Here is a 22,291-nt window from a genome sequence, read left to right as displayed (position 1 = left end):
TGCTGTTGATGTGGTGTATGTGGACTTCGAAAATGTCTTCAAAAAGACATTTGATATTGCACTGCACAGCAGACTTGTGAGCAATGTTATAGCTCATGGGATAAAAGGAACAGTGGCAACAGGGATAAGAAACTGGCTGAGTGACAGGAAACAGAAAATTTATCAGGCTATGTTTGTAGTGGAGTTTCCCCAGGGGTCAGCGTTGGGACCCTTGCTCTTCCTGATATATATTAAGCACCTTGGCGTACAGGGCATATTTCAAAATTTGCAGATGATACAAAACTTGAAGCAATGTGAACTGCAAGAAGGATAGTGTAGGACTTCAAAAGGACATAAACAAGTTGGTGGAATAGACAGACAGATGGCAGATGAAGTTCAATGTGGAGAAATGTGAAGTGATTCATGTTGGTAGGATAAACAAGGAAACACAATATAAACTAAAGCGGACAACTCGAAAGGGAATATAAATTCAAAACATTGCATGTGGTATTTTCTTTCTAGTATTTACACAAGATGTCACATCAAATTAATTTTTAAACTAGCTTTGAGAGTTCATATATTTCAAGTATCATGTTAATGAGAATATTTCAGTCTGGGACTGGTGCTGGAATGCCTTGCTGACATAGACAGTGAAATGTGTTCTCCATTTCAATTTTCTCAGCAAGCTAGCCTAAAAGGCAGTTTGTCTTAGGCAGGAGCAGATGGAGCTGGGTGTATATTGCATGTCATTGAAAGTGGCAGGACAGGTTGAAAGAGTAGTTAAAAAACACAGAGTATCCTGGGCTTTATTAATAGAGACAGAGAACAAGAGCAAGGAGGTTATGTTGAACTTGTATAAGACACTAGCTCGGCCTCAGCTGGAGTACTGCGCCCAGTTCTGGGTGCCACACTTTAGAAAAGATTCATGAGAATGGTTCCGGGGATGAGGAACTTCAGTTTTTATTTTATTTGTTCATGGGATGTTATAGGAATATTACCTAGTTCAAAGGGCATTTAAGAGTAAATTGCTATGGGTTTGGTGTCACATGTAGGATGGCAGATTTCCTTCCTTAAAGGACATTAGTGAACCAGATGGGTTTTTACAACAAATGACAATGGTTAATTCCAGATTGTTATTGAATTCAAATTCCACCTCCTGTGACAGGATTCGAACCCAGGTTCTGAGAGCATTACCCTGAGTCTCTAGATTACTAGCCCAGCAACAATAACACTATGCCATCACCTCCCCCTAGTTATGAAGAAAGATTGGAGAAGTTGAGACTGTTTTCCTTGGAGAAAAGAAGGCTGAGAGGAAATTTGATAGAGGTATTCAAAAGCATGAGGGGTCTAGTCAGAGTTGATAGGGAGAAACTGTTTTGCTTGTGAAATGATTGAAAATGAGGGGGCACAGTTTTAAGGTTAAAGAACCAAAAGTAATATGAGGAAAAACTTTTTCACACAGCGAGTGATTAAGGTCTGGAGGGAGTGTTGGAGGCAGATTCAAACGAGATATCCAAAATTGAGTCAGTGTTATTTAAAAAGGAACAATGTGCAGGTTATGGGGAAAAGGCAGGAGAATGGCACTTAGTAAACTGCTCATTTGGAGAGCTGGTGCAGACACGAAGGTCAAATGGCCTCCTCCTGCGCTGTAAAAATTCTGTGAAATTCTCAGTCAAGACTGTGCAGCAGCTCTCACTGGAAGTTTTTTTTTAATGTGAATGTCAAGGCAGTGCAGGATTGGAAATAGCCAGCCGACACATTCAACGCTCATGTGAATAGTGACTTGTTGAGCAACTGGTACTTGTGGAACCATGGCCCCGCAAGAAGACAGCACTATCTGAAGAGCAGCTGACAACTAGCAAGGAATACAAAGACTTTCTTGTATCTTTCCCCATAATTATGAAGCTGACAAGTACAGGATTAACCAATATTTAAATGTCTGAGTGCAACACAATAGGTACCTTCAGAGTTTTGCATTAGTCAGATGTTTTAGATAGTTTAGAAATAGCATTCAAAATGATATGTTATAGCCATGAAAATAAGTGCTGAATTTTACATTTCCTCATGCATATGTCCACTGTTCATTCCTTGACCATTTCAAATACTGCACATTCCCTCCCAAAATCACCTTCAATCTTGAGATTAGCAAAAATGGCTCATGGGGCTGGTTCTTCCAAGTTTTTTTTTTCTTTTGGGGAGGCTTCTATTCAGTACCAACTTACCACTAGCCCAAATGGCACATCTTCACTGAGATGCAGTTCTACACTCGACTGCTAGATATATTTATTATGGATTTACTGCTGCTTTTGTTCTTGAATAATGTGAAGATTGTATGTAGCCTACAGACCAAGGTTAACAATGCGTACCTCAGTTATGTACTTTTTCAATTCCAATTTATTTTTCTTTTGGTTTGATATTTAGATTCCCTGGGGTTTGATTTAATTGTGACACGCCCACTCAGCCAGCACCAAATGTTGCTGACAGACTCCATTTGTTTTGTTTGCGACTGGCTCATGTGACTCACTAAAATCAATGTAACGGATCAGTGAAGTCAGACAGATTAGTGCATAGAGATTTAAAATTGTAAACATCACTGATCTACACTAGCACTCAGCATCCTGGGGCATTTAGAGGCCAATTATAGTGTATGCTGCATAAACAGGATTTTAAAATAATTATCACTAATTTCAAGACATCACTAAGGAGAGCAAGTAAACACAGCAAAAGAAATGCCTCCCAAACAGCCGATTTTGTGTTAGATTTCAGGCCATGTAGTCATAAAAAAGCACTTTCAGTAAAAACTAGGCTCCAGGTTAAGATTTTGAGCGTGACAGTGGAACACAGCTCACACCTATTCTATGACAGAGATTCTTTCTACTTGCACTCATTGTGAATAATAAAATTAACAACTAATTTGAAAATGCCATTGAAGCCCATTGCAATAGAATCCCAATCTGTGTCCTGGGTACAGTATAAAAACTAAACAGTTTACCCAGACATTTGAACACAAGTATAAATCCCTCAGCTCTGCCAGAAATATACCAAAACAGCAGCAAGCTAACGTTGAAGAGTAACCATCAGAAACTAAGTCTTAGAGGGAATGTGTAACTTCCCAGTATGTGCCCAATGCACTGCAAGTCTGCCTCTACAGGGCAATAACAGTTAATGTAATGATCACACCATTTCATACATAATGGACATCCAGAACATTAACCCTGGGAACACTCAATATTGACTTTGGATCTCATTACGTCTCATGGCATCAGGTCAAATATTGGCAAGGAAACCTCCTGCCCATTACCACCTACCTCACCGTCTCAGCTGATGCATCAGTACTTCTCCATGTTGAACACTAACTGGAAGAAGTACTGAGGTTGGCAAAGGCACAGAACGTGCTCCAGGTGGGAGATTTCAATGTCCATCTCCAAAAGTGGCTCAAAGGCACCAGAACTGACTGAGCTGGCCAAGTCCTAAAGGACGTAGCTGTTAGGCTGGGTCTGTGGCAGGTGGGCCTAGGATATGACCCTGAGGAACTCCTGCAACAATGTCGTCTGGATGAGGTGATTGACCTCCAACAACCATCTTCCTTTGTGCTAGGTGTGACTCCAACCAGTGGACAGTTTTACCTGATTCGCATTGACTCCAGTTTTGCTAGGGCTCCTTGATGCCACACTCAGTCAAGTGCGAGTTTGAAGTCAAGGGCCGTCATTCTCAGCTCCTCTCTTGCATTCAGTTCTTTTGCCCATGTTTGGACCAAGGCTATAATGAGGTCAGGAGCTGAGTGGCCCTGGCAAAACCAAAACTGTGTGCCAACAGTGACTCCAGATTCCCTGAAGTCTCATAGCATCACGTCAAACAAGAGGGAAAAACCTACTCGACCCTGTCCTCACAAATCTACCTGCTGAAGATGCATCTGTCTATGACAGTATTGGTAGGAGTGACCCCATACAGTTCACGTGGAGACAAAGTCCCATCTTCACAATACACTTTGGAAGGAGTAATTTGACAAGGAAGTATTCAATGAACGGCATGACACTAGGAAGTTCTGAGGAACAAAGGGACCTTGACGTGTGTGTCCATAGATCTCTGAAGGCAGAGGGGCATGTTAATGGGGTGGTGAAAAAGGCAAATGGGACACTTGCCTTTATCAATCGATTACACAAGTAGAGATGTAATGCTGGAGTTGTAAAGAACCTTGGTGAGGCCACAGCTGGAGTACTGTGTGCAGTTCTTGTTGCCACATTATAGGAAGGATGTGATTGCACTGGAGGGGGTGCAGAGGAGATTCACCAGGATGTTGCCTGGGATGAAACATTTAAGTTATGAAGAGAGGTTGGATAGACTTGGGTTGTTTTCATTGGAGCAGAGAAGACTGAGGGGTGATCTGATCGAGGTGTACAAGATTATGAGGGGCGGGGCCAGGGTGGATAGGGAGCAGCTGTTCCCCTTAGTTGAAGGGTCAGTCACGAGGGGACATAAGTTCAAGGTGAGGGGCAAGAGGTTTAGGGAGGATGTGAAGAAAAACTTTTTTATCCAGAGGGTGGTGACGGTCTGGAATGCACTGCTTGGGAGGGTGGTGGAGGCGGGTTGCCTCACATCCTTTAAAAAGTACCTGGATGAGCACTTGGCACATCATAACATTCAAGGCTATGGGGCCAAGTGCTGGTAAATGGGATTAGGTAGGTAGGTCAGGTGTTTCTCACGTGTCGGTGCAGACTCGATGGGCTGAAGCCTCTTCTGCACTGTGAGATTCTTTGATGATACCTTCTATCATGTTGTGTGGCACTACCACTGTGCTAAATTGGATAGATTTAAAACAGAGCTTGCAACTCAAAACCGGACAGCCGTTGTGGGCCAACAGCAGGAACAGAATTATATTCAACTACAATTTGTAACTTCATGGCCTGGTATATCACCCACTCTGCCATTACCATCAAGCCAGGGGGTCAACCCTGGTTCAATGGAGAGTGCAGGAGGGCATGCCAGGAACAGCACCAGGCATAACTAAAAATGAAGTGTCAACCTAGTGAAGCTACATCCCAGGATTACTTTTATGCCAAACAGTAAAAGCAGCAAGTGATAGACAGAGATAAGCTATTACACAGCCAATGGATCTGATCGAAGCTTTGTAGTCCTGCCACAGCCAGTCTTGAATGGTGGAGGACAACTGAACAACTCACTGGAGGAGGCGGCTCATCAAATATCCCCACCCTCAATGACCGGGCCAGGCAGGTCAATGCAAAAGACAAGGTTGATACATTTGCAACCATCTTCAGCCAGAAGTGCTGAATGGATGGAGTTCATCTCAGCCTCCTTCTGAGGTTCCCAATATCACAGATGCCAGTCTGCAGTCAGCTCAATTTGCTCCACATAGAATCATATAATTAGAGAAAGTTTACGGCATAGAGAGGGCCCACTTGGCGCATTGTGTGCACACTGGCCACAAAAAGAGCCACAGAGCCTAACCCCATTTTCCAGATTTGGTCTGTAGCACTGCCCTTGAGGTGCGCATCCAGCCACCTTTTAAATGAGTTGAGGGTTTCTGCATCTGCATCAAGGCAGTGAGTTCCAGACCCCTACAGCCTGGTGGGTGAAAAAAACTATGATATCAAGGAACAGCTGAATGCACTGGATGCTGCAAAGGCTATGGGCCCTGAAAACATCCCAGCAATAGTACTGAAGACTTGTGTCCCAGAACTGGCTGGGCTGTCCTCAACCAAGCTGTTCCAGTATAGCTACAACATTGTCATCTATCCAGCATTCTGGAAAATTGCCCTGGCGTTCACGATTCCTTAGATAATGTAGCAGTCCATTCCCATATGCAGCAAGACCTGGACAATGTTCAGCCTCGGGCTGATAAGTGCACACAAGTGCCATCTTCCACTGTCAACATCCTGAGGGTTACCATTGACAGAAACTTAACTGAACCAGCCACATAAATACTGTGGCTACAAGAGCAGGTCAGAGGTTGGGAATGCTGCAACAAGCAACTCACCTCTTGACTCGCCAAGCCTGTCTACCATCTACAAGACACAAATCAGGAGTGCAGCTCCAAGAACACTCAAAAAGTTTGACTTAACCCATGCCAAAGCAGCCTGCTTAATTGACACCCCAACCACCACCAAAAACATTCACTCCCACCATCACTGAAGCACAATGGCAGCAATGTGTGCCACCTACAAGAAGCACTGCAGCAACTCACCAAGGCTCTTTCAACTGCACCTTCCAAACCTGTGAACTCTACCACCTAGAAGGACAAGAGCAGCAGGTGCATTGAAACACCACCAGTTGCAAGTTCCCCTCCAAGCCACACACCATCCTGACTTGGAACCATATCACTGTTCCTTTACTGTTACTGGGTCAAAATCCTGGAACTACCTTCCTAACAGCAATGTGGGTGTACCTATACCACATGGACTGCAGCAGTTCAAGAAGGCAGCTCACCACCACCTTCTCAAGGGCAATTAGGGATGGGAAATAAATACTGGCCTAGCCAGCAAATGCCCACATCCAATGAGCAAATCAATTAAAAAAAATCCTTAACAAAAACAAAATTACCTGGAAAAACTCAGCAGGTCTGGCAGCATTGGCGGAGAAGAAAAGAGTTGATGTTTCGAGTCCTCATGACCCTTCAGCAGTTCTGTTGGAGGGTCATGAGAACTCGAAATGTCAACTCTTTTCTTCTCCGCCGATGCTGCCAGACCTGCTGAGTTTTTCCAGGTAATTCTGTTTTTGTTTTGGATTTCCAGCATCCGCAGTTTTTTGTTTTTATATATATATTTTTTAAATCCTTAAACTGATAGAAGAATGTTTTAGCCACATTTCTGAGAGAGATAAAAATATAAACAAATAATTCTTTTAAGGATCTATCCAGTTAGTTTCATTCTCTTTTTTTCTGCATCCCTCCAACGGATAGTCTCCTTCAATATGCACTGACTTTTTTTTTATTCATTGGATGTGGGCATCTCTGGCTCAGCCAGCATTTATTGCCCATCCCTATCTGCCCTTGTTCAGAGGGCATTTAAGAGTCAGCCACATTGCTGACCAAGTAAGGATCACAGATTTCCTTCCCTAAAGGACATTCATGAACCAGATGGGTTTTTACAATAATCGGCAATGAATTTGTGGTTATTAGACTTTTAATTCCAGATTTTTGCTGAATTCAAATTTCACTATCTGCCATGGTGGCATTCAAACCTGGGTCCCCAGAGCATTACCCTGGATGACTGGCGGCATGTGTTTGAAATTCAAAGTGAACAAGTAAATAGCTGCATTAAAATAGCACAAAGAAATTCTACAGATTGTGTTAAGCAGTACGCCACAGGAAATTCAATCTGTTAGCCTCATTTAGAATTCAAGTTTTGGAAGAAAGTAGAATGGTTCCTCAGAGGCATAAAGATGCGCAGAGGCAGATATTTTTGATGGTGGGTTTAGAAGGAAGGCCAGGGTTGAATGATGGCAGGGGGTGGTGGGGAGAAGAGAATTATATCTCAAGCTATTTTTACCTAGTTGCTTTAGAAAATTCACTTCTGACTACACAGGAAGTACGAATAGTGCCGACTGTTGGGAACTTACACAGCATGGATTCAAAATGATAATGTTTGGCTGGGAACAAATCACTCACTGTTTTTGCAGAGGAAGTTTACATATGTGTGAGATACTCTAAGCGGCACCTCTATTCCCTTCCATCTGTCAGTTATTAACGTTATGCCAAATCAGAATGGTATTGGTAGAGTATTAACTAACTAATCTTATTTCCAGATCCTCTGGACCATTTCATCAAAGAGTAGCAACGGAATACAGGTAGTTTCAAAATCAAAATAAATTTCAAAAGTCACTAAGAAGTTGTCAGATGGTCACAAAAAACCCAACTGGCTCACTAATGTCCTTAAGGGAAGGAACCCCAGTTTCCCTCTGAACTGCCTGATCAAAGCATTTGTTTAATCATGGTGGGACAGCTAAGGATGGGCAATAAATGCTGGCCTAGCCAGTGATACTCAGATCCCAAGAATGAAAAGAATATATACATCTACACATCAATAAACATATAAACATGCAAGACATCTTACCACAATTTTTGTTGACCTTTCACATTAACAATTAAAAGCTATGTGCTTTCAAAGAGAGGTCACCCTACATGGTGAATGTGCATAAACACACCTTCAATGGCAGGTGTTCAACTTCAAGCCTATGTTGCTGCCATTGAGACGCTTAACTTGTTGTACTACATTTTCACCACCAGATGTGGCTATTCCTCTTGTGGTAAATTCTGGACAGAGTTCAATGAGTTTATAATTCCAACTATTTTAAACTTTGTGAAGAATTCAGGATCATAGATTATGAACTCTAATGCTAAGATTCTGTGGAAGGACTTGTAGCAAAAGCACAGAACATGTGCTAGCTGCAACAAACTGAGATCTTCCAAATCTGTCCCCTTCAGGATAGGTTTGTTTCTACAAAGTGTAACATTCTTTCACAGTTTAAGATCCTACTGGTAAAGTGGTTAGTCTGGAGTTATAAATGCATATGAAGTGTTATTTCCTTTCCAGCTACATAAAAAAATTCTACAGTGATACAATTGGCTTGAACACCAATGCCCCATAGCAGGCTACAGTAATGGGTGTGGTTCCCAATTGTAGTACAGCTATGCCTTGTTCAGCACTCCTTAATGTGTTCCTAAAAAAGTGTGCTAAACAAAAATCACTTTCTCAAAGCGTGTAAAGGTAGGTTACCTTCCTGAACTGTAACCCTTACATTAAAAACCCATTGGCTGTATTGAACCTAATGGGCCTAAAAATTTTTTCTACTTTCTACTTACCACTCCTGCTTTTACTACTTAGCTCCCGCTTGCCACTTCCCTCTCCTGACCCCCTCTCCCACTCGCTGCCCTTCACACTCCCACTTGCCGCTGTTATGAAAGTATAATAATTTTCATAATATTTTTCTGGTTTGTTGTAAAGTAGGTTTATGGGTGTGAGCGTAGATGGTTCTGAGAGATTTAATTACATTTGGAGTCAGGTAGACTGCAAGCTTGAACTTATCTAAAGAAGCTAGGTGTAGAAATGTACTTGAAATGTTAATGAGTAAACATGGATGCTGTCTTGGCACGTAAGGGGTGAAGGGAATTAGCATTTTCAGATAAGTGAAGGGATTGTTTGGATTTCAAAGGGATGTTATAGTCTGTTTACATCTAGCCAGATGGACAAGACTAAGCAATGTGTTTATTTTTCCCCAAAGGTTACTGATAATATTGGCAACATGAAAGTTTTTATATTATGGGAACATGAGACATATGGAACAATGGAATTTACATATTAAAGAGAGAGAAACATATATAAAGGAGAACGAAAGGCTATGTTAGGGGCCATGTAAGATCTAACAGAAGCCTGCAAAACAGCCTTGAAGAAGCCTCCAGCCATTTGTGCGTAAGTCTACTGTGTCCAATAACTGAAGTTGGAGAAAGCCGTTTGGAATTCCGCTGTCAAGTGGGTATTGTGTTAACTTGCTGTTTTTTTAAAAAATCTAAAATCTATTTTGGACTGTTGCCTTAAAGGGGCTATATAACTGGGAGTCAGGGTAATTAGAAATTTGAGGAGTTGTTATTAAGTAATTGTAGCCTTAGGTGCTTGTATGTGCTTGAAACCTTTTCTTTTGTTAATAAATACTTAAATTTAGTTTTTAAAATCTCTAAAGGTCTTAGTGGACTCATTACTTCTGAATTCAGTGCACACATCTTCTCATAATAAATACAAATTGCAAAACCACTGTGATAGCGTAACCAAGTTTCACTTGTAGATTTGGTCTGCCTGGCACACACCATCTGCCATGTCATAACACCACCTCACGCCCAAATCCCTCACTCACTTCTGCTCACCACTTTCCTCTCCTGTCCCCCCTCGGTGACCATCTCTTCAGCCCTTGCTCTCTCCTACTCACCACCCCTCTCGCTCATAATGAGAGCACAAAAGAGTGGTGGCAAATGAGGCAAACAGGAAGCAGCGAGCGTTAGGGAGTGAGGGGTTGAGGAGAGGCAGTGAGCGAAGGGGTGGTAAGTATTTTAAAAAGACAGACTGAGCATGTGTAATTACAATGCAGTTCTTGGCCCATGCACAGTAACAGTGCCAGGATGAAAATGCGCTATTAGAAAGCGCTTTAAACAGGCGATATCTATATCAGCTACCATGCTAGATCTCAAGAATCCAGACTTCCTAGGGCAACGGAAAATTGGAGAGTCTGTCATCAGTTGATCATTGCAGATTTCCTAATTCAAGCATATATTAAAAACAAAGTGCTGGAAAATTCAGCAAGTCTGGCAGCATCTATGGGGAGAGAAACAGTTAACATTTCAAGTTGAATGAGTCTTCTTCAGATTCTCAGCATCCGCAGTATTTTGCCTTGATCCTAAGATAAGCATGCTAGTTGATAAAACATTGCAAATAACCTAGGAACAGTTTACCAGCTCTCAGCCATAGTTGGCACATAGTGAGATATTGAAAAAATACACATAATTAAAGTCAACAGTCTGAATGCAAAATCTCAGGTGCAGCACTGCTTGATGGCATAAACACTCTGAGCCAAAGTAATGCCCACAGAGCATAATGCCTTTAGAGTATTTTCAAACTTGTCAAGTGATGTATGTTTGAAAATAATCAAGCTATATAGCATAACATTTACTTCCCATGTTTATATACACAGCTGCAGGCTTTGTTCAACTCAATGCAAAAACAAATTGCCCCATCTCATCTTTTGTGTCTTTTCTTGTAACTGGTCTTATTGCTAGGGAAAACTTAACTACACCCTATCATGATTTTCACCAGAACAAAACAATGCAGTAAAAAAGCTCTGTTCCATTAGTCAAAACAAGATCTTACAGCCTGCAAAATACTTTAAAAATCAAGTGCCCAAATCTGCAAATGGTCAGGGACTACACTAATTTCAAGTCTCATTTGTTGCATACATTTGTCCTCTGACTATACTGGATATCTTTAAGTATGGTTCAAATATTATAGAAATTCATTACGAAAATCCATCTAGTGTCTGGCAAAGATTGGGATTTTCTTGGTCTGCATTGTTTATTTATTTTTTATTCTGGCTGGGCCAGCATTTATTGCCCATCCCTAGTTGCCCTTGATGGTGAGCTGTCTTCTTGAACTGCTGCAATCCATGTGGTGTCAGTATACCCATGCTATTAAGGGAGTTCCAAGATTTTGACCCAGTGACAGTGAAGGAACAACGATATATTTCCAAGTCAGGATAGTGAGTGACTTGGGGAGGAACTTCAAGGTGGTGGTGTTCCCATCCATCTGCTGCCCTTGTCCTTCTAGATGGTAGTGGTTGTGGGTTTGGAAGGTGCTGTCTAAGGAACCTTGGTGAATTCCTGTAGCGCATCTTGTGGATGGAACACACTACTGTTACTGTGTGTCGGTGATGGAGGGAGTGAATGTTTGTGGATGTGGTTCCAATCAAGCAGGCTGCTTTGTACTGGACGGTGTCAAGCTTCTTGAGTGTTGTTGGAGCTGCACTCATCCAGGCAAGTGGGGAGTATTCCATCACACTCCTGAATGACTTGTGGCTTGAAGAGGTGGACAGGCTTTGGGGAGTCAGGAGGTGAGTTACTCGTCGCAGGATTCCAAGCCTCTGACCTGTGCTCTTGTAGCCACAGTATTTATATGGCTAGTCCAGTTCTGTTTCTGGTCAATGGTAACCCCCAGGATGTTGATAGTTTAGTATTGCAAGGAACTATTGGGGGAAGTATACCCTCATTTCACCTCTACAGGATTAACTCCTAGGTTGTGCTGACATAACTCATCTAAACCAAAGCAGCACTCCAATTGGTACACAGGTGGCACATTCCAAATGCTGGCTAAGCTGTCTGCCAAACTCACTCCATTCAAACCAATACCAATAAGATTAGTGACATGAAGGCCTGCTTACTTTGTAAGCCGCTTGACAGATAAAACCAAATTAGAGTAAAAATTTGAAAACTTTCACATCACTATTACCTTAGTTCTCATTTATTGAACTCGATGCTGCAATGTTGCTGTTTCATGATCTTTATAACGCATAAAAAAATTTCATATTTTGAGAAACAGTATGTAACTTGAAATCCTGAAGTGTTCAGTATCAGTCGCCACAGATTTGCATTTTACATTAATCATAATGTCAAACCAAACAGGGGCTTTATATGGTTATCAGAGATCAGGATCATGCCAGGACTTTAGAGAGTTTTAAAGTGCAAGTCAAAGCAATGCATGTCACCATTACTTGATAAAAGCTGATGACATAAGGATGGGAGGAATAATTTCTATTGTAAAACTTGGCTCACACCAGCATTTTACGTGCACAGAAAGTGAGTCCTACCATTCTAGCATTTACTAACTACACTACAACAGTGATTACACTTCAAAAAGTACCTCATTGGCTATAAAGCGCTTTGGGATATCCTGACCTGATGAACAGTGCTATACAAATGCAGTCTCTCTCTAATCTAATGCCTATCTCACATCAATGTCCTCCTCTCCATTTGTAATTTTTACACTGAACTGGAACAGAAAAGTCATCACACAGTAGTTTTCTACAATCCATTTGAATATCACTGGTCTTTTTCCCTTCTCACTATAATTAGCAGCATCAGCTGTCCCAAATGAAAAACATATGCAAGATGGACAACAACTACAAAGCAGACATCTGGCCATTTTTCCAAAATTCCAAAGGTTCACAATCCTTTCAGTGAAGAAATTTCTCATCTCATTATGATTAAGACCTTGTATAAGGTAGATTTACTCAATCCTTCAAAATACTTATTTTCAACATCTGTCCTCTAAATTACCATGCATCTCTACCCTCTCTTTCCTATCTTAGGTCGCCACTACCACATCCAGGTCAATTCTTATCTCAACCATAATTTCCCATATGAATCCCTTCGGTCCCAGTTCAGTCCTGTTCACTGCACAGAGACTGGCTTGTGCACAATCCTTGTTTCTTCTCACTGATCTCTTCACAGCATTCAACACAGTTGATCACTGCTTCTTCTATCATCATTTCTTTATGACTTTTACTCAATTGATTTCAATCCTGCCTATCTTAATGTAACGAGCACATCTCTTGAAGGGCTTCTCTTCCCTCTGGACCACAATCGCTGCAGGAAACAATTGAGTATGAATCCTGAGTTTCCTTTTGGTCTTCATCTACATGTAATGTCTTAGTATATTTGAAGATATTAGGTTTCCTTCCAGCTATATCTCACTACCACCATCAATTCTATGACAGCCTCCTTATCTGAAATCAGGTCCTGGATTCAGCCAGAATCTTCTGCAGCTTAATATCGAGGCCAATGCCACTGTTTGGTTTACATCAAATAGTTAACTACAGCCCTCACATTCATTCCCCCACCTTAGCTGCTTCTTCAGACAGCAAAACCATTGCCCTGTTTAATCCCAAACTTAACTTCATAGTTCATAACCAATCTTATAAAATTGCATACTGGCACCCACTGGACACCCAACGCTGTTGAAACTCTTATTCCATCAGCCTCCTCAAATCCATCCTACACCAACTTCAGCTCTTCCAAACCTTTCTGCTTGCAGTGGCCAAGTCCTTTCCTGCATCCTTGGAAACCTCGACATTGAATCGCTCTTCCTCTCACTTCTCTTGTCTCCCCTCAAGCCCTCTTTGAACTCATCTTGTCCACAAGACTCACCACCTATTCGCTCAGTCCAATTCCCACTACTGACCACCCAGTTTTCCCTCCTGGCCTCCATATTAGCTAATATTGTAAACCGTTCCTCTCTCTTCAGCTCTACCTTATCACCACCTCCCTCAACTGCTCCATTGTTGCTAAATAATCAGGCTGCTTATCCATCATTCAGCACTGGAAGAGCAGAAATTTCCTCTAATTAAACACTGGGAAGACTGAAGTCATTGTTTCAGTCCCCACTCCCAACTCTGATCCTCAACTACGGACATCAGCCCTCTCCCTGCTAACAGTCCAAGATTAGCTCCTTATATTCAGCCACCATTAAGACCGCCTATTTCCACCTCTGCAACATCAGTGGACTTCACTCCTGACTCAGGTCATCTGCTGTTGAAACCCTCATTCATGCTTTCATAACCCCTAGACTGGACAATGCATTCCTAGCTGGTCTCCCACATTCTACCCTCCATAAACTAGGCTGCCTGTATTTTAACTCGTAGCTAGTCCCGTTTACTATCACCCCTGTGCTCGCTGAATTACAATGGCTCCCAGTCAAGCAACATCTTCATTTTAAAATTCTCAAATTGTTTTCAAATCCCAATCTCTAATCTCCTCCAGCCTCAGAACCCTTCACAATATCTGCACTCCTTCAATTCTGGCATCTTGTACATCCCCAAATTTAATTGCCCCACCATTGGTGGCTCTGCCCACAGTTGCCTAGGCCCCGTCTGGAATTTCCTCCCTATACCTTTCCAACTCGTTTTCCTCTTCTAAGAGGCTCCCTAAAATCTACCTCTTTGACCAAGCTTTTTTGTCGTCTGACCCAATATCTCCTTAAGTAGTTCAGAGTCATTTTATTTGTAATGCTTCTACAAAGCACCTTGGGATGCTTCATTAAATAAGCACTAAATAAGGATTTTGAATTCAACAACATAAACTATGGTCTCAATCCCTCCCCATCTACTTATACATCCTCCCCTAATCTCTTAAACACCAACCACTCTTCCAACTCTGGCCTTGCCTTTACTCACTCCATTTTGGGATGCACAACCTTCAGCTGTTTTGCCTGACATTCGGGAACTCTCTCCCTAAATACCTCTCCACTTCTCTCCCCATTTTCGAAAAGCTCAATACCCAAAACTGCCATGCCAATGGTCAGCTCTTTAATTGTTCTAGCATTGCCATATTACTGTTTTGTCCCCGTGAAACATTTGTTTCACGGAGATAATTGTTACAATAAAGGCTTCACACAAATGCAAAGTGCTGATTAAGGCAAGTGTGACTTTGAGAGTTAATGACTAGGCCCTCTAAAATATAAGGCCTTGCCAAAATTATTCAGACACAAACAGAAATCAGTTTTTAATGGAAAGGCATAAATACAAGCTGCATTGCTCATGTCTACTATATCAAATAGAAAGTACTCTCAACAGGGGCTGAATCAACCCTCAAAGTTTTGGTTGGGTAAGAAAAATGTGGAATGAGAAAATATCAATCCACTTTTCAGGTCCATTCTTTCCAAGACAGCACAAAATTTGTTTTCTTATTTATGCAATTCTCAGAGAAATAAATTACTGCAGATACCATTGAAAGATAAATTGATAATTATCCTTGATTCAAGGCAAACACAAGGACATTAAATTATTCAGGCCTGAATAGCAGACATATTCAACAGATAACATTCTGAAAGACCTAAAGGATTGGTGCATGAGATACTTGATACAACACAAGATCATTTTAGACTTAACTTAGTACTTCCAATCCACTGCCTAAGCAGATTTCCACCAGCTTTGTCTATATATATTTGACTCCATGGGAACTGACTCATTTGATAAACATCGTTTCCTCCTAGCCACAGCTTGGAAGATGCGAGAATTAAAAACCTGTTTATATCCGCATCATTTCCATCATTCACTGAAGTCCTGGATTCGTTTTTTCTAAACCTTTTCATGGTAGATCAGCATCACTGGCAATGCCAACATTTATTGCTCATCTGTAATTGCCCTTTAGAAGGTAGTGGTGAGTGGTCTTGAACTGCTGCAGTTCACGTGGTGTAGGTACACTCACACTGCTGTTAAGGAAGGAGTTCCAGGATTTGCTCCAATAATGACGAAGGGATGACAATATATCTTCAAGCCAAGGTGGTGTGTGATTTGGAAGAGAACTTGCAGGTGGCAGTGTTCCTTTGTGCTGGCTGCCCGTCTCTACTAGACAGTAGAGGCTGCTGGTTTGGGAAGTTTTGTCGAATATCACTACAATATTTCATCTCCCACAATGAAGAACATGTGGAGTCAAAACCAAATGTAATCTTTGGGTGAGGTGAGGTTACAGAGCAGGGAATAACTAGACCAGACAGTGCACACTAAATTCAATGTCTATCTATAAGTCATACATTCAGTTTTTATGTACATAATACTCTGATTAAATAGTAAAACATGCAGTAATTCAGCAAGAAAAATTGGTTGGAACATAAAAATCTATACAATATTGGATGAGGGGCTGGGAAATGCAAAATCGAACATCACTCCTTGGAGGTGGAGAAATATGCAACATGACAGTGACATAAGATAAACAATGTGCTTTGTAATTGTAGACACAGGAACTTATAATGGGCAAATTGGAGAGCAAGAGCACACAGATTCAAGATGCTTATACATGAACATCTTTAGTGTAGTAAAACATCCCAATGCACAATGAGTCATAGAGGTCTTCAGCACAGAAAAAGGCTCTTGGGCCCATCGAGTCTGTGCCAGTCAAACAAGCACCTAACTATTCTAATCCCATTTTCCGGCACTAGGCCCATAGCCCTGTACGCCATGGCATCGCAAGTGCATATCCAAATACTTCTTAAATGTTATGAGGGTTTCTGCCTCTACCATCCTTTCAGGTAATGAGTTCCAGATTCCCACCACCCTCTGGGTGAAAAAATTCTTCCTCACATCCCCTCTAAACCTCCTGCCCCTTATCTTAAATCTGTGCCCGCTGGTTATTGATCCCTCCACCAAGGGGAAAAGTTCCTTCCTGTCTACCCTATCTATACCCCTCAATTTTATACACCTCAATCACATCCCCCCTCAATCTCCTCTGCTCCAAGGAAAATATGTCCAAAGTATGTCCAATCTCTCCTTATAACTAAAATTCCCCAGCCCAGGCAACATCCTGGTAAATCTCCTCTGCACTCTCTCTAGTGCAATCACGTCCTTCCTATAATGAGGATTCCAGAACTGCACGCAATACTCTAGCTGTGGCCTAACCAGCATTTTACACAGTTCCAGCATAACCTCCCTGCTCTTATATTCTATGCCTCAGCTAATAAAGGCAAGTATCCCATATGCCTTCTTAACCACCTTATCTACCTGTCCCGCTACCTTAAGGGACCGGGGGACATGCGCACCAAGGTCCCTCTGATCCTTGATACTTCCCAATGATCCATCAGTAAAGGAGTGATAATCAGTACAAGTTTTAAAGTACTTCAGCTTCTGAACTGTTATCACTGCAAACTCAGGAAATGATCTTGCTTAGACTTCTTTGTCGATTGGTCTTTGGTTTGCTGCAGCAAGGAAGGGTTGAAATTTTCCAATCAATGCAATAGGCATCAAAAGAGCAGTTCTCAAGTCCACCAAAGTTATAATAATGACTTATGAAACATATTTTGCCACAAGGTAGTCAGCAATTTAGGCTCTGATTTGTTGGCATCAACTATACTGACATCAACTCAGCCTTTACTCAAATCAGAGCAGCAATTCTTTCATTAAATTCACAAATCTGCAGTGAAACCATTTTCGAAATCTGTTAAAATACTAGTTTAATTCAAGCACAGCTATGAAGATACTAAATCACACAAAACCTTTATTACACAAAAAGCTGCATTTCCAAAGGTCTTTGCCAGATTGCTTTCTTGACAGTTCACAAATCCAGACAGAAATACACCAATATAGCCATGTTCAAATTACTTACAGTCTATAAAATACAAGCCAAAAACTCCAAATTAAACTGGAAAGCCATTTTCAAAGAACAGAACAAGCTAACAAGTTCCAGAATAGTTATGAACACTGAAAAGTGGTTTACTAGAACAACTTTGCAGTAAACAGAAGAGTCTATATGTAAGTATGTTAATTTGACCTTTATTCCACATGCTAAAAATAAGTTTACAGCAAAGTAAAGGGAAACTAGCAAAATGTTAGCTAGAAACAAAAACAGAAAATGCTAGAAAATCTCAGCAGGTTTAACAACATCTTCAGAGCTAAAGAGAAGTAAAAATGTAATGAAATTTATACTGTTTAAAGGAGGGTGGAGCAGGTGAAGCTGGATAGAAGGCCAGTGATAGGTGGAGACAAAGGAGAGATTGCCAGTGTTGTCATGAACAAAAGGACAAAGAGGTGTTAATGGCAGTGGTACTGGCTAAAGGAGGTGCTGATGGTGGCATTAAGGTCAGAAAGCAGAATGTGATAACAGCAGGACAAGGGTAATCACTCTGGAAAGAACAACATGAACAAGTGACAGATGGTCCTTGTAGGGCTGGGGTTGAGGCAGTGGGGGTGGATGCGGTGAGAGGACGGTGGTGGGAAAAAGATTGAAAATAAAACAACGAATACAAGTGAAAATAAATAAAATTAAAGTGGATAAAAAGTAAAAAATGAAAAAGTAAAATTTTAAAAATGAAAATGTTAGTTAGCCCTGCTTTCATTCATAATTCACCACAACAGCAAGCTCAATAAAAAATCTTTGAAGAAAAAGGCAGAGTTAACATTTTGAGTCCATATGACTCAAACAGACTCAAAACGTTAACTCTTGTCTTTCTTCCACAGAGGCTGTTAGCCCTGCTGAGCTTTTCCAGCATTTTCTGTTTTTGTTTCAGATTTCCAGCATCCGCAGTATCTTACTTTTATAAAAATCTTTGGAACTCCTTTTATACAAAAACCCATTCACTACTGGTGCTACTGTACACGCAAATTTTTCACACCATCAAAGTAGTATGTCGTAAGTTGCCTTTTCTAATATCTGTCTACACTGATGTTCATTCAGGTAACTGATGTGACTCAAACAACATTTTCCTTTGTTGGAACATATGTACTACACTTTCTATAAAAAGTATCAAGGCTCAAAACACCATATGGACCCAATAAACTCCAGCTGAAAAAACAGCTGTGTCTGCATTTTGTATTTAGAAAAGCATTCCAATAAAACTAGTGCATGGAAAGCACCTGGATCCATTTAACAATGAAATGGACCTTTTGCTTTTGTTTGACCTGTATACCCTAAATTTGATTAACCACCCCTTATACAAACCCCGACTGCATCAGGCATTTACTTCAAAAGATAACATTTACCTTAGTCAACTTCATATTCAAGTTTACTGCAGATTAGTTTATCTAACTTGACACATTCCAGCCCCATTGCAACAGTCATGCGACTGAGAGTGAACTCCGTGGGTGCAGCAAGTATTGTGCAACAAGTTTCACTGCAACCAAGTACTCTTTCAGTTCAGCTTCAACCCCTGATCAGGATATAACCTTTGAAATTTCAAGTTTCTAAGTCACAGGCTTTATATTGGTGAGGTGGGGTTGGCAGGGGCGGTGGAGAGAGAGAGAGAGAAAATACAGGAAGGGCTACACAAGTGTGATAATTAAATGCACATGTAGCTTCAAATTGAAATGCCCCGATGCTAAACTGTAATTAATTAGATGGAATTTAGAGTTTCCCAAATTTCACAACTTTGTCTAATTTATAAGCAAACTGAACCAGCTTTCAATGGAATGTCAAGCCTTCAATGGGCGTGAACCATGATATTTAGTCAGTGACCTGTAGAGACTGATGTAGTCAGAATGGCATGTGAAGGAACCCATAAACATGTTTATAATCCCACCATAGTAAAACGTGGTAGCATTACACTACCTAATTGTCTGCAGAGTAAAAATGTCTTAAGATCATGTCAATTTCAGCTGTTATTTTCAAGTGAAAAATATTACAGGTATATGTACGCCCTGTATACTGAGTTCTTCTCTGTGATAGTAAACTGAGGTGAAATGTTAAAAACGAACCTGCATGTTTCATGAAAATTTAACATACTAATTATATTTATATAAACATATTAACTAAGCTGGGCTATAGTTCATAAGATTCTGAATTGACAGAAGCACCTTCGTCACCATTATTAAATTATCCTGAAATACCGGATATTTCACTTGAAGAGGGGTAGGACTTTTAATGGTAGTAGTAGTATTCTTATGAGGCTAATGTAGCAATATACTGCAGTGGTCACAGTTAATGTAATATGCATATGCTTTTTTTAATGCAATCCTCAATACATCATGTCTATTTCCTCGCACAACCATCATCACCAGTGAGATGTGTAGCTGCTAGTACTTCCCCTCTGTTCTACCGCTCTAAATACTCCATTCAGTTACAGCGCAAGTTTAGAAAAGAATCTAGAATTTGACTTGGAGTATTTCACAGTTTAAGTGACACTATGAAAAAGTCACAACTTTGATTGGTATTACTGAAAAATTCAAGTGACAACCAATAAATTGAACATTAAATTTATGATGAAAAATGTACAAATAAACATATATCTGGTAGCAGAGAGCTGAACATTTGCTGTCAAATTATTATCTTTTTGCAACAATACTTCTTTAAATACAGTTTCTAGTTATTCTTTCACCAAATACTTTTCAGAGCATCAAAACTTCTCAGGCTAGAAAAGCTACATAAAGCTGGCCATATGTAAAAACAGGTTTAAGAATATAAATACAAACTGTCAAGAGTCTGGCCTTGTGTCATTGAATATGCAACTTTATTTGGGAACTGTTCTTTCCTGAGTCGAAAAGTCATGTTTATATCTGATGGGCTCAACATTATTTGAGGAATAAACACTACTTCCTTGAAATCTGCCGTTACAATTTGAGAATCTATCACTGAAGAAAGCAGGTTCCTGACTAGCAATCTTGCTCCATGACAAAGTCCTTGTTTCAGATTGAAGTTTTGTAGCAACATTATAAATGCTCTTTCCTTGAGTCTAAGTTTGTCCGGTGATATGCCAATTGGAGTTAGCCCAAACCTTCAAGTTTCCACAGTCTATTATCATCATCTTCGTCCATGGAATCAACACAGATGTATTTTAATTCGCCTGACAGCTTTTCTAAAACTTTTTCATTCAAACTTAGTGAATCCTCAATTTTAGTACAAAAATAGCTTTTGGATAATAACTCCAACCAATTGTTGCAACCATTTTGCCACATTTAACCAATTCCCTCATCTCATCCACCCATCCCAGGCGATCCCCATTCTGCTCTTGCTATCACCATCAATCCTATCCCAGCCCTCATGGAATCAATCTCTCTAGCCTGGTAACTTTGTTGCCGAGCTCCCCTTAACTTTTGTTGTATTTTTCTCCACCAACCACCCCCACCTCATTGCGGACAACCACTGGCAACCACATATGCTCCATGCGCTCCAGTCTTTCACACTCCACATGGGCAAGCACTACCCACCAAACAAACTCACCAGGCACACCCCTTAAATTGACCAATCAAAACAGTTTGTACAGACTAAAATTATTATTAAAGATTAAATGCCTTAAAATCCTAAAGTATCACAATTTCATGGCCTATTTTTTCCAATTCAATTCAAAATTTATAGGCCGTGCGCAAAGGTGGTTTTTCCCAAGCCAGCCATGCTGAGCAACACGTGGCAAATGGCACTAGGTTGATTGTCACCACCTGGTTCAACGAAGAATGCAGGAGAGCATGCCAGGAGCGGCACAAGACATACCTAAAAATGAGGTGGCAACATAGTAAAGCTACACACAGGACTACTTGCTTGCCACACAATGGAAGCAGCGTGTGATAGACAGAGCCAAGTGATCCTACAACCAATGGATCAGATCTCAGCTCTGTAGTCCTGCTATATCCAATCTTGAATGATGGAGGACAATTAAACTACTAATAAGAGGCAGCGGCTTCACAAATTACCCCATACTCAATGATGCTTAAGGCCTGCACATCCGTGCAAGAGACAAGGCTAAAGCATTTGCAACCATCTTCAGCCAGAGGTGCAGAGTGGATGATCCATTTTGGCCTCCTCCAGAGGTCCCCAGCATTACAAATGCCAGTCTTCAGTCAATTCGATTCACTCCACATGACATCAAGAAACAGGTGGAGGCAATGGATGCCAAAGGGAATAGGCCTTGAAAACATCCTACAAAAGTACTCCAAAGCTAGACACATCCCTAGCCAAGCCGTTCTAGTACAGCTACCACACTGGCATCTACCCAACAATATAGAATATTGCTCAAGTTATGTTCTGTCCACAAAAGGCAGGACAAATCCAACCCAGCCAATTACTGCCCCAGTATGCTATCCATCATCAGCAAAGTGATGGAAGATGTCATCCACAGTGCTTTCAAGCAGCACATACACAGCAATAATCTGCACAGTGATGTTCAGTTTGGGTCCTGCCAGGGCCACTCACCTCCTGATCTCATTACAGCATTGGTCCAAACATAGACAAAAGAGCTGAACTCCAGAGGTGAGGTGAGAGTGACTGCCCTTGACATCAAGGCAAATTTGACCGAGTGTGGCATCAAGGACCCCAAGTAAAACTGGAGTCAATGGGAATCAGGGG

The 22,291-nt window shown here is 41.0% G+C and overlaps 1 protein-coding gene across 7 annotated transcripts in view; it reads right to left on the bottom strand.

Annotated features, from left to right (window-relative positions):
- LOC121272117 (tight junction protein ZO-1-like) overlaps positions 1-22,291 on the bottom strand; it is a 162,124-nt gene that overhangs the window by 71,679 nt on the left and 68,154 nt on the right. The window contains exon 1 of one of the 7 annotated variants that reach the window (XM_041178575.1): positions 8,049-8,059. The exons of the other annotated variants lie outside the window; for them this stretch is intronic. The gene's annotated coding sequence lies outside the window, so the exon portion shown is untranslated. Of the gene's footprint in view, positions 1-8,048; positions 8,060-22,291 lie in introns of those variants that run through there. 7 annotated transcript variants of the gene reach the window in all.

This window comes from Carcharodon carcharias, chromosome 32 (genome assembly GCF_017639515.1).
Source record: "Carcharodon carcharias isolate sCarCar2 chromosome 32, sCarCar2.pri, whole genome shotgun sequence".
Classification (NCBI taxonomy): domain Eukaryota; kingdom Metazoa; phylum Chordata; class Chondrichthyes; order Lamniformes; family Lamnidae; genus Carcharodon; species Carcharodon carcharias.
Note: the sequence above shows the minus strand (reverse complement) of the source record. Positions and strands in the feature narration are given on the sequence as shown.